The 17,060-nt window shown below is 37.5% G+C and overlaps 1 protein-coding gene across 1 annotated transcript in view; it reads right to left on the minus strand.

The window, feature by feature from the left end:
* The window catches only part of LOC126827341 (ralA-binding protein 1), a 33,789-nt gene extending 17,904 nt beyond the window's left edge, over positions 1–15,885 (minus strand). Inside the window, exon 1 of the mRNA XM_050556618.2 lies at positions 15,697–15,885. The gene's annotated coding sequence lies outside the window, so the exon portion shown is untranslated. The remainder of the gene's footprint in view (positions 1–15,696) is intronic.
* Between the last annotated feature and the right edge of the window lie 1,175 nt (positions 15,886–17,060).

Genomic DNA, 17,060 nt, shown 5'->3' on the forward strand with positions numbered 1-17,060 from the left:
TTGTCGCCCTTTCAGCAATAACTACTTAAAGCGAGGAACACAGAGGACACGTGTCAAAATCAGTGTACACGTGAAATAACCCTTTACAGTTGGAATTCGAACTCATTCTTTTCATTTAAACTAAACCTAATAACGTCCATTCCCGCCTCCATTTACCCGGTTGGTGCAGAAAAGTAAGAGGTTAAACCCATTTCATTTCGAAATAATCAAATTTCAAAACCTAATGTCTAGAATAAAGTTGAACAGAAACTTCCAAAATCTCTGAAACGACCAATTAGATTTATCGCAATTCTTACAAGTCTACCGGACGTTACAAAAATTGCTGTGACCTCAATTGGGTTTAAAGTATGTTGAATACAAAACCTTCAACTAAAAGGGGTCTAAGAAACGTTTTAAGGTAATTATGATATTATTTCAGATACAGCAACCTATCTGGATTCAAACTAGTAATTCCCTCCCCACTGACTTCAGTGTTAAATTGATACAGGGCGGAGGGCCTGACAAGGACAGCTGTCTAGTCGTTCGGATGGGACGAAAAACCGAGGTCCCGTGTACACATTGGCGTGCATGTAAAAGATCCCTTGGCAGTTGGAATTCGATTATAAGAGTAGGCCGTAGTGCCGCTGCCCGGGCAAAATTTCCCTCATAGCACACTGTATGGCGTATGCTCGTTTTCATTAGCCAAGGTTTAGAAGCAGAACAGTAGGACGTTAAACCCCATTTCATTTCATTTCATTTCAGTGTTACATCTATGACATTTTTTGAAGATTACGAACACCTAGTCTTTATAATCGCAAAGAGTCCAGCATGCCGCAACTCTCTCATATAAATATTGAAGGGGGTTCATGTGGAAGTATATTGTCGTGGCCCCTGTCCGTCCGGACTTCTGTCCGTACGGACTTCCGTCCGCCCGTCCACAATTGTTTGTGGACACTCAACGGGTCACAATTTTTATCCGATTTCAACGAAACTTGAAATGTCGGTTCCTTTCGACATCGGCTACCTGACTGTAACTTCATGGATTATGGTCCCTGATTGTACGAAAAATCGCGTTTTTATCTTGTGGTCACTCTAGAGGTCACAATTTTTATCTAATTTCGTTGAAATTTGAAATGTAAGTTTATAACCCAAAGATCTTGGTTCATTTCGATATTCGTGCATATCGGACCGTCACTTCCTGAATTATGGCCCCTGATTGTACGAACAAATCACGGGGTTTTTTTAGCTTGTGGACCCTATGGGGTTCACTATTTTATTCCGATTTAAAAAAAAACGTCTGAATATATCACCGTCACACTTTAATGACGGTTGAGTTCGAATTTCGTGACAGTCGGACAAAAACTGCCGGAAAAAATGCCGCCCCTCATATGTGTAAAAAATATGGTATATCAAGGTTGTGGGCCCTTTAGAGCTCACAATTTTTGTCCGATTTTGGTGAAACTTGAAATACATGTTTTAAACCCAAAGACCTTGGTTCCTTTCGATATTTGCGCATATCGGATCGTAACTTCCTGAATTATGGCCATTGATTTCACAAAATTTAGAGGTCACAATTTTTATCCGATTTAAAAAAAAACGTGTGAATATATCACCGTTACACACTAAGATCTTGGTTCCTTTTGATAATCGAGCATATGCGAACGTAACTTCCTGGATTATGGCCTCTGATTGTTCGAAAAATCGCATTTTTAGTTTGTGGATTCTCTAGGGGTCAGAATTTTTTTTCCGATTTTAAAAACCGTTTAAATATACCACCATTCTACCATTATAAAGGTTGAATTCAAATTTTGGGGAAATTGAAATGAAACTGCCCAACAAAATGGCCGCTCTTTGTATGCAAATTGTGTAAAGGTTTGTAATACGAAGATTGTGGACCCTCTAGAGGTCACAATTTTTATCCGATTTTGATGAAACTTGAAATGTATGTTCGGTTCCTTTCGATATTCGCGCATATCGGACCATATCTTCCTGGATTATAGCCCCTGATTGTACAAAAAATCACATTATTTTTTTTCAGCTCGTTCTCTGTCCATCTTTCAAAATGTGGGCGTATCTTGCATGGCAACGTCTTGTTTTTTATGGCGTCGTTTTGATGATTTCTCTAATCCATGTCTGTTTACTTCCTGATCTCACCGCATCAAAATCATGAATATTCACCAAAATCTCGCAGACAATGTAAATGCAAACACTCTTTTTAGATTCTAGACAAAATTGTCAAAAAAACGCAATACAAAAGTGAGAGAGAATTGCTCTAATTAGAGGTACTAAATTCATCAGATTCGTAAGATTACGTTTCTCAGTTTCTGCGCCGGTATTGTTGGTATTGAGTCATCTACGCGTATTCGTGCACCTTTTAGTTCCGTTATCGTATACCAAACACATATCGTCATAACTCTAACAATATATTTCAGGACGATATCAGATATCGCGTATTTCTATACCATAAAGATTCAAGTTGACGAATAAATCGAACATTCGTATCCGAAAAGGAGACGTTTATTAACGGTTAGCGTTTATCGTCGATGTAACGGGCCGGTCACGGAGATCCCGAAAAAAAACTTTCCATGAGTATTCAAATTAATAGGTGCTACTGGTCATGGATTCAGAAAAAAATTTTGGTTCATAATGTTAGCCATACATTGTAAAGATCACAAATCCACCGCAGCAATGATTATGTCTTCTTCTTTATCGGAATTCACATAAATCAACGGACCTGTAGACAGACGTTGTTCGTCACACGAGGGCCTGCTGAAAAGTTCTAAGCCTATTTGTGAAAGACCTGTACAAAGTCGATGGTTTCCATTTATTTTTCTACATAGTCACCTTCGAGGTGTACACACTTTTTCCAACGATGTTGCATGGCCTGGAAGAAATTTTCCTCAGCCACCCTAACAAAGCCATTAACAACAGCTGACAAGACATCATCATCACTCGGAAAATGACGACCGTCTAGTTCCTTTTATACGTCCACATTCATAATGTGGACGTATATTGCCGTCGCCCCTGTCATTGCGTGTGTGTGTGTGTGGGGGGGGGGGGGGTATGTGTATGTGTGTCGCCTACAGGCCACAATTTTTAAGTGATCATCTTCAAACTTTACATACTTATTCCTTATACCCTAAGGAGGATCCCCATTGATTTTGGTGCATGCCCGACCCCCAGGGGCAGAGCCACGCCCATTTTCTGTATTTGTTTGTTTGTCGTCTAAAGGCCACACATCTTTGTACCCTAAGGAACATCCCTATTGTTTTGGGTGCATGCCCAACCCCCAGGGGCAAAGCCACGCCCATTTTCTTTTTTTTTATGTCTGTGTGTCGCCAACAGGCCACAATTCTGAATCAATCGTCTTGAAATTTTTTCATATGAGTTACTTATACCCTAACGATGATCCCTATTGTTTTTTTTTTTACCCCCAGGGGCAGAGCCACGCCCATTTTCTTTTCTTTTTATATCTGTGTGTCACCTACAGGCCACAATTCTTAATCAATCGTCTTGAAAAATTTTCATATGAATTGCTTATACCCGAACGATGATCCCTATTGTTTTTGGTGCATGCCCGACCGCCAGGGGCAGAGCCACGCCCATTCCTTATATTTATTTATTTGTTTGTCATCTACAGATCTTATCGTATCACCTTGAAACTTAGCATACATATTCCTTCTATCCTAAGGAACATCCCTATTATTTGTGGTGAATACCCAACCCCCAGGGGCAGAGCTACGCCCATTTTCTTTTTTTATGTCTTTGTGTCACTTGCAGACCGCATTTCTTAATCGATCATCTTGAAAACTTTTTTATACTTATTCCTCATAGCCTAAGGCTACTTTTTTATACGTATTCCTTAATCCTAAGGCTGACCTCTATTATTATTTTTGGTGCATGCATTAGCCACGCCTAATGTTTGTGTGTTTTGTGTTTTGCCTACAGGCCGCAATTCTTAACAGATCCTTTTGAAACTTTGCTTTTAGAATAAAGACATCGATTGTTTTAAAATAAAAATTGTGTTCTGTTAATGTGAACGAAATGTTAAACTGATAGCAGTCCTACAACCCAGTTTTATTTCACAGACCCTCAATGCTAACTGGACCATATCAAACAAAACAGGAATGTGGACGTATATTGCTGCGTTAGCGATGCTCTTGTTCATTTTTGGAAACAGGTTGAAGTCTGACGGGGCCAAGTCGGGTGAGTAAAGTGGATGGTCAATCAGTTCGAAGCCACAATAACCGATTTATGAACAGGGGCATTGTCTTGGTGGAATAGGGCCCCGTTGCTTAACTTTGATAGCTTCACGCAGGGGTCTCAGTATAGGTCAGCATAATCTGTTACCTTTTCAAGATAGTCAATCAGCAGAATACCCTTGGAATCCCAAAAGACCGAACCTATCACCTTTCCAGCAGACGGAACTGACTTGGCTTTTTGGGGGACTGGTGACTCGGGGTGCTTCCATTGTTTAGACTGAATTTTGGATTCTGGTTGAAAGTGATGAATACAGGTCTCATCCATGGTTACAAATTTGACCCAAAAATGATCAAGATCTGCTTCAAAACGGTGCAGGTTGTCACGGGACGTCAGCAATCGGACACATTTCTGATCCGCAGTCAAGAGCTTTGGCACCCATCTAGCAGAAACCTTTGTTATCCCTAACTCCTTGGCGATAATGTGCCTAACCCTCCCATGAGAGATGCCCACAAGCTCACTGGCTAAATGTCGAGTCGTCAATCGTCAATCAGCTATCACCATGTCATGTACCGGGTAATGTTTTCTTGGATGGTTGTTGTTAATGGCCTTCCAGGACGCGGGTCATCGTCAAGGCTCTTTCTCTGTCAAATATGAATTCTACAACCCCTTCTTTGCTCTGGAAAAGGAAGGGGCGTAATCCCCTAAAGTGGTGACCATGTGGTTTGTCCTTTCAGTTGTAGGTACTTGATGATTGGCCTATAGCTAGTTTTGTCCATTTCTGGTAATTTCAATAGGTAGGTTCTCAAGGTGGTCTGGTACGAAAACAATAATAACACTACTGTTGCAGTTCTTATGTCTATGATTCATTAAATGATTGTATTTGTTAGTGGCAAAAGTTTGTTTCAACTCAACTGATCTATCCTTTTCAGGCTAAGAACTTTTCAACTAGCTCTTGTACATTAACCCATTAAAGGGCAGCGTTCCAAACCATAAATTATGAATTGAGTATAATGAGAATTTATCAGTCATAATAAGAATGTGCCTGGATGTTCTTGATAAATTCAAGTCAAATTCAGCTCTGAGGGGTTACTTCCCCTTACCAAAATGTCAGCTTCCACAAGCCGGACTCATGTCGCCAAAAATACAAAGAATGGAATGCAAGTAATATTTGGTGCATTGTTTAAATAATAAAACTTTTGCATTGGCCAAATGAATGCATTGTTTACTTCACCAAATACACAACAATTGGCTTATTAATGTGTAATCGGTTATAAGCTATAACACCATGAAGGTGCGTCCCATAACTTGGATGCTGCCCATGGAAGACCACAATAATTATCATATTTTTTTTTTTTTTTTTTTTTTTTTTTTTAGGAATATTTTCAATATAAGTCATCGTGTTCACTTAGATGATTTATGTACTAATTTATTTAATATTATCGAATGTAACCCAGGATCTTGAATTGTTATTAGAAGTTAGCGATTTTCTTAGAATCCCGCTCCCTTGCCGAAAACCTTAAGTTAACGCGACACTGCTTATTGTTTTTTTTTAACATATTCAGCGTTTCAGAGCCTTACGTTACGGATTTATCAAAAATTTTGTGTGAAGCATTGGGGTCATGAGTGGACAAATATTATTGATATTGAGTGTTTCGTGGCCTTCTGTTCCGGAGTTATCTCCCTTTTCCACAGATCTTGTGAACGTGATAGAGGCCACAGTTTTATAACATATTATTTTCATATTCGATGTATAGCATTGGGACAATCAGAGGATGAGCCCTATCTTTTGCGAAATATAGGCGTATATTTTCCCCTGACAACCACTTGTTCATGGACAAAGCATAAAATGGCTATTATCTGTCAAAAAACGAACATATATTACTCAATGATAAGGGGTTGTAGTCGCAACTGCTCGAAATTTCGCCAAGCACAGGAAACAATAATTAGCATTGTTAGGAATGCAGCCTCGCGGAAGATTTCGGCCGTTTATACCGTAAGACTTGTCCTTCACCAAATCTCAGAAAGGCACATCATCTCTGCAAATCTCAATTATAACAAAGCTATTTTATTTTACTACATTTAAAACAGTCTATTATTAAAACCATCAGTGACATATTGTTTGCGTCGTGTATTAAGAGTTTGTGCCCCTTTAAGTTTTAGCATACCGTCTCAAATGGAAAAAAAAATCATACGATTTCAAGGCAAGAATTTCCATGTTCATAATCATATTGCTCACTTGGGTCAAATATACCCGAGACCAGATAGTATGTTTCACAGCCCAACATTTCTCAGTCGTCTAAAGATATACATTTAAATATGTTATTTTTGCGTCTACGTGGAACCTGGTTCCTCATGCAAAATCAGGGGCCACCACGCCCCTAAAGCCCCCTCCAAACTAAATTGAGCTTATTCCACGTACTATGTGAGAAAACATTTACAAGATCTGTGAGATATTTATAATCTGATGAATTTTGTGAATATTTAGTGGAATAAGGTTTGGATTTGTTTATTATAACTAAATCATGCACCAGACCAGGCGCGACCCTGTTGTCATCTAGAAATTAGTTCGTGATAACTTTTAAAATGCTGTGAAATAGCATGTTTGTTCAGACACGCGCTTTAAGGAAACAGTCATCTCCGAATCGTGCCAATATATCGCCCACTTTCCCCAAACTTTCGAAAATTTATGACTGAAATAAATTATTTCAATTTAAAATAGCATGTTCGTGTGCAAGTTCATATTCGCAATCATATTCGTTGATATCGTTTTCATCCGGAATGTTTAATCAATAAAGTGATTCACCATCTATTCTCAAATCATCATAGTATACTTGGGAGGAGGGGGGGGGGGGGTGAGCATCAGCCACTTCGCTTTTGTTTCTAATACACAACGCGCCCCTATTTGCGCGGCATTTTATAAATTATATTTCATAAACAGACTATGGAGGCTTTCAATATATACTCTCCAAAAAAGAAACGCAATGTGACATTTCGTCGTCGGTATACCCTCGCTCTACCATCGCCTCGTTTCAACAGGCACCGCGACACGTCGCTGAACCAAACTGTTCTCCAGTCTTGCTATGGCCATACCCTCTGTGTCTGAACTCATTGAATTCGGATTTCACTGTGTCGGCGTATTTCAAAACAGCAGCTCTAACGGGGGACGTCTGGCTCGTAATCCGGTTTCACGTAGACGTTTACGGACTGTCTGGTCTGAGATTCTACGCCGTCTGTGAATTGCTGAGAACCGTTTCCGCTAATGGCGTAACCGGAAGTGACGATCCAGGGCAGGTTGTGGCCCTCTTGTTTGGCCTAGGCTTGGACGGTCACGTGTTGAACTTTGCTTTCGGTATCTATCCCAAAGGCGAGAAATGGAACTCGGGGAAACATTCATCAGCCTGGCTACATCTGTCTGGGATTCACCTGCTTGTAATCGACGTTCAGATGTGGCATCATTTTGGTTCGTTGAGTGTTTACATGTGCAACTGATTTGAAAACCGAGAACCCCGGGATTTTAAAGGCCTTAGATTAGGTTTCATGCGATAAGGTCGCGAAGTTGTTAAATTCGTGTGTCTTTGTGCAATCAAGCGAAAACAAATTTTGGCAAAAAGGATGACCAGTCACAATTAGTGAGCCTTCATTTAAAACCAATAATGAAAGTCTTTTATCCTTACATAATTACATTAAAAACAAATAAGATTTATGGAAACAACGATCTCGTTCAAATAAAACAATGATGAAAAATGGGCTGTACGTTTCTTTTTTTGAAGAGTATACTATACTTTAATATCAATTGGGTCAAGTCCTGGGTTAAAGGTGGTGTGGTGCGTAGTCAACTAACATTTGAAGTCTATCCTAGATAAAGCCCGTATTGTTGAGGCTTTATTACACAAATATCTGAAAACACTATCACAAATTGGTACATGTATGCGTTAGCATAGCATTTCCCTGTGTCAACTTCGATATTTATGTAAATTTTAGTAATACTATCTAATAGTGAATTGTATGAAAATTTACTCAAATGTCATATATCAGAATAAGACACTAATATTAATGAGTTGGGGGCTGAAAGGATCATAATAATTGTTTTTAATTTATGCACGGTATACACTACTAATTTTAATTTTAGAATTCAACTTTAATTTTTAGTCTAATTTATAAATATTGAATTATCCCTTTAGACTGAAACAGTTCCGTTAGTAATACTTGTCTGACACTGGGGTGCTATTTGGAATTACGCTGGCAATTACACATAATAAAGAGCTCAGCGTAAGGCATAAAATATAACATCAGTTAAACAAAGCTGTAAGTGTACACAACCTTAATCTGGGCTTAACCCTGTGATCTGAATTGACCCACTGTCTGAATATTGTCACAATTTCGTAGATAACCCTTACTTAACAGTACCCTATAAACACCATTTCATTTTCCCTATAATACTATCCTAAACACAGTGACATATTGTTTTGTCGTTGCCCATTAGGCATACTCTATTTAATAACATTTTAGCTAATTCTGATATCGAAACAAGACAAAAGAACGAGGAAATAGTGTGTGGGAGATAATGATTATCAGAAAATTAATTTTTTTGCAGCATAATCTTCGTGACTTAGCTACAATGAGTGAAGAATCACTTCTTCAGGATCGGATCTTAATCTCCAATCGTTATTGTTAAGGCATGATATGTTAACTTCCGTAGGTTATTCCTAACTTCTTGTTGGTTATCCCTGTATGCGTACGGAGACGCACCCACTGGGTGATTTATTTCCAGATATAGTGCGCCTTGGCCTTTGTCGTGTTGATATGACGGTGTCTTTTTTTTATATAAAATTTATGTTTTACGGAACTATGAGACGTTTTTGTGCCAAACTGAGCAATAAGTAACATTTTTTAAATTCACCGTTCGCCTATGTTGAGATAATATTTGTAAGGAAAGTATTGGTAAATCTAAAATGGCCATTTTACATGCGGTTGTAATTTGGGCTAAACTTAAATGTTGTGGTCCCGAGCCTAGTTGTATAAATAACTTTTTTTTAGATGTTATAGGCTATTGGCAAATATATTTATTTGGTTGTTTAGCTTATTTTACGGAAGTTGCATAAATAATTTATTTCAGATGTTATTAGCTAATATATATTTATTTCGTTGTTTATTTGCTTATTTTGCGGAACGTAGACTGACCTAAGCCATTTTCAAGCAAATACCTCTGTTTAAACGGGCTCGTTTTCTTTGATTGTTTGTGTTTATTTGAATTTAAAGGTGCGCCAGAAAATTAATAACTGACCATGCACTTCGCGGATTCCGTATTCTAGTATCGATCGCTCGAGTTAAGTCTCGCGGTGAAAGTGACGGGTACAATGCTTACTACTCTCGAAACACTTGATACTAATTTGTCATAAGCACAACAATTACTTTGTCACAATGCCCTGGCAAAGCACACTATTAACCGTTTTGAAAGTATTAACTTTGATTGGATTGCCCAGAAGGATTGTTCGCAGTATATTTTATTTCTTTGTATCCAAGTGTATAAGGGCTAAATAGTATACTTTTATCAAATAAGATTCACTAGTCTATTAAATATATTATATTATTTATTACCTTGTCTGTATTTTGTCTGTAAAATAAGAATAGGCGTAATTGCCTTTTTGTTTCTTCTTCTTTTATTAAACCGCATATCACGATTCCTATCTACTTAATGAATGGTTGTCTTTCTACCACGACTTACAGATAATGCTTTAGTCACGCATTGTATCCTTTAATTTCTTGTAAAGATAAATTGTTGGTTAGATTTCTTTTCTGTAGCACCGTGTTAAAACATTTATTCCAAAGGTATCTCAAAGTATAACTTGATACAGAATAGGATAAATATGTAAATAATGCTCAAAATATAAACCATTCGGATTTAGTTCCGTACTTCCCCACGCCGTCCGCTATAATTTAGAATGTAAAGAAAATGAAACGCCTTGGTCATCTACATTCTGCGCGGTAATATACCAAAAACTAAGTCGAATTATGTTCTATAGTAACACAGAAATGATTAAATTCGAGTTATTTCTAAGACACATCATATTGGTTTCCTAACGTGTATATATATACAGTACCGATCCCTTAACTTGGTACAGCGTGGGATATACAAAGAAGTTAAATAAATTAATGTTCTTTGTCACAGTAAATGTTGTCCTGTTTATCTCATCCCTAAATGGATGAAAAGGAAAAAAGAAACCAATCATCAAAGTCATTTATAATTAAATGTAATCGGAATTTCGTGTGAACATGGTACTATTTAATCGAAGCCCATACAACATAATTTTAATCTTCTTAACTTTCTTGTGTTTTTGTTCATACGCGTGTTAGCTCACGTGTTGTTTTGTGACAAAAGAACGTGTAGCATATGATTTACCAAATGTACTGTAACGAAGGTATTCAGCAGTCTTGGATTATTTACGTCGTATAGTTTTCATGAAGTTGGGATTAAGACACCTGCGCACTACAGTTGCATAACTTTTGTAGATATTATAAAGGGTCACCACAGAGACGATGTCTGTCAATATAGGCACATTGCCAGAAAAAAATTGTGCAATCAAGATCTTCGCTTAGTATATTTCGAAGTTGAATTTGTGAAAAATAGGTATATTTCTGTTCCATTCCATGATTAGCTTTAACTGCAGTAATCCCGTGTTGCAGCACGCAGATGCTTCATCTTTCCACTGAAGGTCCTGTACTCAGAGTAAATTTGCGCACGTGGCCGATAGAAGATGATTCCCGTAAATGTTGTATTCACTGTAAGATGCAACCAAACTTCAACGTCACAAGATATGGCCAGTCTGGGGCCTGTTTTATGAAATTTTAAATAAGATAAACTTCAAATTTTAGTAATTTGATTGGATAATATTAGATTGATTTTAGTGCTTAACCTAACAAAATTGAAGTATATCTACTAAAATTTGGATTTTATCTTTAGTTAAGATTTCGAGAAACAGGGCCCAGGTTTTTTAAGATAGAAGTTCTCCCTTTACCTATTTTTGATAGGCATTTAAAGTCCGACAAAATCTATCCACGTATTTAAAACAAAATGAAATGAAATGAAATGGGGTTTAACGTCCTACTGTTCTGCTCCTATACTGGGCTAATGAAGACGGGCATACGCCATACAGTGTGCTATGAGGGAAATTTTGCCCGGGCAGCGGCACTATCGCCTACTCTTATATCGAATTCCAACTGCCAAGGGATCTTTTACGTGCATTCCATGGTAAACACGCGACCTCGGTTTTTCGTCTCATCCGAAGGAAAATCCAAATGAACTTTCTCGGCCAATGCAGGGATCGAACACCCGACCTCCAGGCTAGCGAGCCAGCGTCTTAACCAACTAGCCACCGTGGCTCCCTTTATTTAAAACAAAGAACTAAACAAAAATGAAATGGTGTTTAACATCCTACTTTTCTGCACCGACTGTTCTAATAAGACGACCATACGCCATATCCCTGCTATGATGGGAATTATGCCAGGACAGTGGCGCTGGATCTTATTCTTATTTCGAATTCTAACTGTCAAGGGTTCTTTTATGTGCACGTCAATATGTACACTGTTGCTGGCTAGGAACCCCGTCATATACAACTGACAAGGAAGAAACCAGGCCGGAGTGAAGCTGAGACATCCGCGTCAGCGAGCTAGCGACTTATCACTGAGACACCGCGGCTCCCAAACCTACATGTAAATATAGACCCCTATCAAATTGGTGCCATTTATATGATTTTGTAAATGTAATCAAATATGAACTATTTTGCTGCAATAAATAAATAAAAATAAACTAGTCGATGGGGCGGGACGATTTACCCAATACTACCCAATACCACCACATACTACAACATAATGATGCGAAATCAAAAATTATCGTATGGTTGGGTGGCCGAATGGTTAACGCGTGCGCGTTGCATCATAAGGTCTGTCATTGAATCAAGTGGCATGGTTTCGATTCCCCGCTTGTACGTGACAAGGAGTAGGATCGCCTGTCCAACCTTGTGGGTTTTATCCGTGTCCTTTGGTTTCCTCCCATTGCTAAAGACCCCCTACGATTGATTGGAATAAAATTGAACCATATGTTAGTCCCGAAAAGACCTAGTTTGTGTCGTGTGGACGTTACCACCCCCTCCCCCTTCTCTCTCCCTCCCGAAATTTTACATGTTTGTTACAAGTGTTTAATGCTCTACATTCCACCTGATCTAACAATTAATCAACAGGATTAAGATTGTTGATTGGATAATCAGTTTGGTTTTGTTTTCTTTTATCAGAAAAGAAACCTAGAGTTGTAATTGTTTAAGCAGATTAGTGAAAGGGGGGCTTATATTATATTATGTGTATTTTATAGTTTTGATAAACTGAAAAGTGTCGACGAAAGAGTGATGTTAATTTATAAAGAGAAACGTGTCGATATATCCCTACAATAGCACCTTTTGGATATACATTACATTGTATTCTAGTAATATCGAAGCCCATCTAGCTATTCTTGTTGGTTTATAAATAGATGCATTTTCTGATGATTGCAGTAGTGTAATGAATGCACATGCTAAAGCTTCCTTTTCTCCAATGCTGTATTTTCTTTCGTATCCATTCAATATTTTGGACGCAATGCTATGGGACGAATCTCACCATTTCTTGCTTTTGGCTTAACTATGCACCGAGAGCATAATTAGACGCATCGCAGGTCAGAAATGTAGGTAAGTTGGGATGAAAAAATGTTAATGTAGGTGGCGTAGTTAACGCGAGCTTAAGTGTTTTGAATGCTTCCATTCTCGACCTTGGCGACCAAGTTTACGTATAGTTTCAGTTATGTTGGCGAGTTGAAGAATCAAATAATAATAATAATAATAATAATAATAAAAACTTTATTTAATGAGGCAACGTATTTAGTTTGCAAAAAAAAAACTAATCTTCCATAGGTCCCTCCTTAACTACAAAGACATATATACATGTAATATCAGGATAAATTTAAAATCATTAGAAATGCAATAGCATTTTAAAGTGGGAAGTTTGATAAGTCACTCCCAAACTACAAAACATATACATTATACAAGTAGAATATAGGAAGAACACTATAATTACACACAAAATAAAATAGAATGCAGTTGCAAGTTAAAAATAATAAGTATGTCATCAGTTGAATATTATGGTTCCTTCAGTGTGCAAAATAAATGAGTTTTCAGTTTAATCTTAAAATTTTCAACATTTTTACACATCTTTATATCAAAAGGCAGATTGTTCCATAAAAGACATGCAGAATAATGAAAAGTACGTTTCATGGATTCCGTTTTGCATTTTTGAAGAAAAAGAGATTTACTGGTCTGTGAACGGAGCAAGATATCCGTTTTGGAAACAAGAGATTTTTCAATAAAATGGAAATTTAGATAAAGTGGAGTGTTAAATTTCCATTTTATAAATGTGCGTAATAATTGAAGAAACCTAATATACTTTGGACTCCACTAAAATTGATTGGCGGCAATAAATCTCTGACTGCTTCCACATTCTCTGGTAACATATGAACCCCATTTGATGAAATAGAATAACCTAACCAGTTCACTTCATTGACTTTGAAAAAAAAACATTTGTTAGGACTAAGTGTTAAATTATTTCTAGTACACGTCATGTTCCTGTTGAGTTTCCGTTACTATAAGAATATCATCAAGTAAATTGTAAACCTTAGTATAATGTCCATCATTTTTTGAAATTCTGCTGTGGATCTGCTAAGCCAAAGGGCACTGTTACATATCTAAACTAACCTAATTCAGTAGCGAATGTTGTAAGTTTCTTGGTATTTTCATGTAGCGGTAGTTGATGACAGGCTGCGTTCATATGAAACCTAGAAATATAGTTAGCTTTTTTAATCGATCCGAACATTCTAAAGGATATTTCCTAGGCACACTGTTTTTATTTACGACGCGTAGATCCACACATAACCTTACTTTTACGTCGAGATAACACTATTGGGCTTAGCCATTCTGCGTGATCGCACTTTTCTATAAAACCGTCACTCAACAAAGATTCTATTTCTCCCTTTAATTCTGTTCCATACGCGAACGGTACTGGACGAGCTTTCTGTGCAACTGGCAGAGCTTCTTCACGCAATATAAACTTATGTTGAAATTTGGTAGTTTTGCCGATTCGATTAAACACTCTAGGAAATTTACTTTTTAGATTTTCAAAAGATGCAATATGATTAACAGTATAAATTTTCTCGGCATCTTTGTATGAATTATTTACTTTAATATCAAACTCGGCTGAATACAAATATTCATTCTCAATAACGATATCGTATCAAGTCCTAATAAACATTCGCCGATAGCATTACGTGATTTAAAACAGATAGGTAAATGCATAACACCAAATATAGGTATATTTCACTGATTGCACGACTTTAAGACAGCGTCTGAATAATAAATCTGATATGTCTGGAAATAACTATCAAACATCTTTTTTGTTTATAATCGAAATTGGTGAAGCATTATCAGCTAGCATATCGAATGGGTAATTGTCACTATAAACTAGAGTCGAAAGCTTTTGTATCGACTGGTTGCCAACACATTAGTGATGAAAATCAATCTGGTTTACTGAACGGGAATTATACACACATGCGTAATGACCATGTTTATTTATAGCTGGACACAATGGATAAGAAGCTTTATGTTGATAACTTACACATCTGACCTTGAACTTGTTTGTCTAGGCCTGTTAAGTCTCATACTATATCTTGGATTGTTCGAGGAAGAATTTGTATACCTGTTTGCATTATGGAGTTTACTGGGAAAATTACGTCTATAAAAATTCATTGCATTTGGGAATCTTGGTGAATAATTATTACTATGCATGTACTGTCTACTTTGATTATTACTTTTGACGAAAGTTTGCCCCTCTTCCTCTGTTGGGGATGGTGCTGGAACATTTGACAGGAAAGTAGAAGCGTGTGTTTTGGTTAATGTTTGACATTCCTTTTCGGTAAGTTCAACAGATCGTGCAATAACTCATGCGGTTTCAAAAGTCAAGTTATTACCGGCCATTAACATTTTTTCGTTAATTGTTCTATTGCAAGTTTTTTTTTCAATGATCATTATATCCCTGATTAACTCGTCTAACAAACCTGCATTATAACCACAGTTTATACTCAAATGTCTTAGGGCAGTCACATACTTACACTAGCGGCTGCCAGAAAGGATACGCTCACATTTTGCAAGAGATGGATAGAGAACAAGCTAAAAACAAACGCGATTTTTTTGTACAATCACAGGCAATAATCCAGAAAGTTATGGTCTGAAATGCGCAAATATCAAAAGGGACTGAGGTCTTTGGGATATAAAGTTTCATCAAAATCGGATAAAAATTGTGACCTCTAGAGGGTCCACAACCTTCGTATTACCACAGGAATCTGACCTTCTATCCGTATATATATGCATACACCATGTCGTACCAGACAATATATAATAAAAAACAACAGGAATGCAATGCCTGTTGAAAACTCGATCTTACCTGCTCTCGCTTCGGCTCGTTTTTTTTTCAACAATTCGTAATGTCAGGCAACCAAACTTCTGTCAATTCACTCAGATATGTTTTTTCTTCAATCTAGTCGTTTTGATTTGCATAAATACTCCCACAAAACGATATCATCGCCACTTGTTTCCAATATTTACTTCGTTTTCGTCCATTTTCATTTTGTCACAGCCGCCATGCGCTGACGTCACACAAATAGACGCATTCGACAGACCTCGTTTTTTTTGTTGCTGGGGTTGAGGGATTCTACCGATATTCGCCGAATATGTATAGACGTTTCATAGACGAATCCGCAAGCTAAAATGCGATTTTTCCAACAATCAGGGGCCATAATCCAGGAAGTTACGTTCGGATATGCGCGATTATCAAAAGGAACCAGAATCTTAGTGTGTAACGGTGATATATTCACACGTTTTGTTTAAATCGGATAAATATTCTGACCTCTACAGGGACCACAAGGTAAAAATGTGATTTTTTTGTACAATCAAGGGCCATAATTCAGGAAGTTAGGATCCGATATGCGCGAATATCGAAAGAAACGAGATCTTCAGGTTATAAACAAGCATTTCAAGTTTCCTCAAAATCGGATCAAAATTGTGACCTCTAGAGGGTCCACAACTTTGATATATCAGATGTTTACACTATTTGCTTACGAGGGGCGGCCATTTTGTCCAACAGTTTGGGTCAACCAATTCGAACTCAACCAAAATTACGGAGTAACGGTGATATAACGTTTTTTTTTTTAAATCGGGTAATAATTGTGACCTCTAGAGGGATCACAAGCTAAAAACGCGATTTTTCGTACAATCAGGGACCATAATTAAGGAAGTTACAATCCGATATGCGCGAATATCGACAGGAACCAAGATCATTGGGATATAAACATGCATTTCAATTTTCATCAAAATCGGATCAAAATTGTGACCGCTAGAGGGTCCACAACCTTGATATACCAGACGTTTACACTATTTGCGTACGAGGAGCGGCCATTTTGTCCGGCAGTTTTGGTCCGATTTTCACGAAATTCGAACTCAACCAACATTATGGTGTAACGGTGATGTATTCAAGCGTTTTTTTTTTTTACATCGGATAATAATTGTGACCTCTAGAGGGACCACATCACAATCTAAAAACGCGATTTTTCGTACAATCAGGGGCCATAATTCAGGAAGTTACGATCCGATATGCGCGAATATCGAAAGGAACCAAAATCTTTGGGTTATGAACATGCATTTCAATTTCATCAAAATCGGGTGAAAATTGTAACCTCTAGAGTGTCCACAAGCTAAAAACGTGATTTTTCGTACAATCAGGGGCCATAATCCATGAAGTTATGGTCCGAT

Source organism: Patella vulgata, chromosome 7 (genome assembly GCF_932274485.2).
Source record: "Patella vulgata chromosome 7, xgPatVulg1.2, whole genome shotgun sequence".
Taxonomy (NCBI): Eukaryota; Metazoa; Mollusca; class Gastropoda; family Patellidae; genus Patella; species Patella vulgata.